Here is a 3,453-nt window from a genome sequence, read left to right on the forward strand (position 1 = left end):
TACTCGGTCGAATCTTTTATTTATGGGTTACTTGGATATTTGAATCACCTTCCGGAACGTGGTTATGTTCATGTAATTGTCATAATCGAATATTATAATCAACTAGCGACCCGCCCCGTCTTCTCACGGGTGCAATACTGATACTAAATATACTAAAGAATTTGTTTATTTACGACATCACATTGCAAACTTCTAAAATTGTCAGTGTTTCTTTACTATATTGTTCATTTATTATATACACAAACCTTCCCCTTGAATTACACTATCTATTAAAAAAACCGCATCAAAATCTGTTGCGTAGTTTTAAAGATATAGGGACAGAGAAAGCGACTTTTTTTTACTATGTAGTGACGGAACTCCTAAACGGCTTACAGTTAGGGTGCGATTTGGGGCAGAATTTCTTTCTGTCTTTAATCAAATTTTGTGTATATGATGTGATGTCATATGATGTACGACATAGCATACGAATAGCTCTTTTGCAAAGTTTTTTTTACTGAGGTCGATTACAGCTCATTCGAGGGTGGTACCTCGTAGTTTATGCCGCATGACGTATTAAAGCCGCATTTTCGAAAGTCTATTTTTGCTTTATTCGAAAGTTTCTTTTGAAATTGTCCCTGAAGTAGTTTCTGATTCATATAAACGGCACGCTTGATCTATCCATATTAAGAAAATAATGTTAGCCTACATCAGCTTCACTTAAAATCAAAAAATAAATAAAATTTTAACAAAAAGAAAAACCGACTTCAAACAAAACAGTATTTTAAAACAAATTAAAATGCACTAAAAAGTAATAAAAATAATTGCATATTTAACACATTTTTGAGAGTCCTCCTAGGTAAAATGAAATGAAAAATATTAGACTACTTAAAAGTCGATTTACGATTATATAATGTAGTTATAATTATTGCTATATTTGGAGTCGGTGTCAGCCAACCCTATACTATACCTATCAAAAAACAATACGAAAATACTTTAAGAAATGTTTCTAACAAATTACCTTTTATACGATATTATACTGGGTCAATCAAGAGGCGCGTATCGCTTCTTTCTTTTGATTGTTGAAGCGTGTGCCTGTGGCTGACACCGGCTCTAAATATAACAATAACTATAACTACGTTATATAATCGTGAATCGACTTTTAAGTAGTCTAATATTTTTCATTTCATTTTACCTAGGAGGACTCTCAAAAATGTGTTAAATATGCAATTATTTTTATTACTTTTTAGTGCATTTTAATTTGTTTTAAAATACTGTTTTGTTTGAAGTCGGTTTTTCTTTTTGTTATATGATTGGAAAGAAGGATTAGCAAAAAGTAAATACATCCATAGAGCTTTATTTGTAATATTCATATTTATGAACTACCTACACCGGATTATTCTGAATATAGGGGAACCGTAAATAAAACAAAAAAGGAGACATTTTTTATTTCATAACCATTTAAGTCTACTATATTAACATATACACATGCCTTCATTAATTTTCTCAACCTTGCTTACTTAAATAAAAAAGTAAAAAGCAAAGAAACAGTCTTGAAATATTTCTCTGCTGGGCTAAAACCTCCTTTTAAGAAGTGTACGAGCTTATTAACCACGCTATTCCAAAGGCAGTTGATGATCATACAAATATATAGGGACTTAAATAAAAACTTATACCATTTTTACCACCGTATATGTGTCCTTACCAGTAGACATTTAAGTTAAAAAAATACCAACTTTAATTATATCAAATTATTTCAGGAACTAAAAGTTAATTTAATTGGCTGCTTTATACATTTTAATCGTTTCCTGAAAATAAATACATAGCAATATTTGTTACATAAACAATGTTGCTTTTATTTTTAGCAAAAAAAATCGGACTTTTCGAGCTATACAAATCATACGCGACCTAAAAAAAGTATTGTAATTAAAGTATTATGCAAAAAACTATTCAAGCTTTACCGATGATAATACGCCAATATTATTAACACTCTGAAATTAAAACATTCAACAGTTACTGTATACATATACCTACGTCGATACCTAATACCTAAATCGATATAATTATTAAATATACATATGTATACATCAGATTAAATAATTCAATTAATGCTAACAAAACGCATTACATTAAAATATTTAATCAAGATTACATTGTAACAGTTTACTTGAGGCTTTATGCCCATCTTTGTGTACCTTCCACTTATCACATATTGAAACAGCTATACTTTTTCGGTTTGAGATGTGAGTTCGTTAGTATAACTACAAGTAACATTGGCCCACTCACCTTTCAAACCGAATATAATGCTGTGATTCTTAGAGAATGCTCTCAGACCAGAGGAAATAATTAACCTTAAAATTAATAATTTAAAAACATCACAAACCTATAATATCAAAAGCACCAGAATGAAACAAACATAGAAGGACAAATGTTCTCAAGGATGTCTCATACTACACTCTTCTATAGTCCTTTCCACGAGTCGAACTCCCAAGGAACAAAATACTCGTATCTCATTGGTCGAAGCGAGACAAATTTTCCATTTTTAAAATTCGTCCAATCAAGGTCACTCGTTTCAACCAATGAGAAGAGAAGAGGCAATTCCTTAAGAAGCTCGTTTTGTGGAACACAGTTGAAATGAAATATTACGGATAGATTATCCTTCTTTTAATGTCCTTAGATTTAGAGGATGTAAAGGAAAGTGCTAAGATTTCGTTATCTACTTAACAGATATATTTACAATGTTTAAATATTATTAAAATCAATTTAGTACTGGATATAATATATAGTATACAGGGAGCCATTTAAAACATTCATATTAAAATATATTATGTGTTATATATATTTTTGTATTTAATATGATTACTTTTTATAAATAGATACAAATATAAAAATTTAAACCCATGTCTCTCATTGACGCATTTGCTTTTATTTTTACAACAAATCATTTTTATTTTCAAAATATTGCCACAGTCGTTGTTTGACATAATTCGGATTCATGGACCATCTTAATTAAATAAAACATTATCGTTAACTAGGGCAACATTAGATAAATACATTTACTATTAAAACTAGCGGCCCGACCCGGTTTCGCACGGATGGACATAAGTTTTTTAACACGACCGACATGTTTAACAATTGTCTTCTCGATCGATCTTCTTCAACTTATTTACACAAAAACCCTTAATAGATCATATACCTAAACCCTCATGAATCCCTCTATCTATTAGTGAACACCGCATGAAAATCTGTTCAGTAGTTTTGGAGTTTATCGCAAACATACATACAGACAGACGCGGCCGGGACACTTTTTAATATGGAGATGACATAAGTTTGCATACACGACTTTAAATGCAGTGTTGCCAGTACTTGTTTTTTTCTAAAATTGGTGTCAAATCCTACAAAGAAAAATCACAAACATTGACTTTATTTTTCAATATAAAATATTCACTCTTAGATGCCTATATTGAAAATAATATC

Source organism: Vanessa cardui, chromosome 14 (genome assembly GCF_905220365.1).
Source record: "Vanessa cardui chromosome 14, ilVanCard2.1, whole genome shotgun sequence".
In the NCBI taxonomy this organism is placed as follows: domain Eukaryota; kingdom Metazoa; phylum Arthropoda; class Insecta; order Lepidoptera; family Nymphalidae; genus Vanessa; species Vanessa cardui.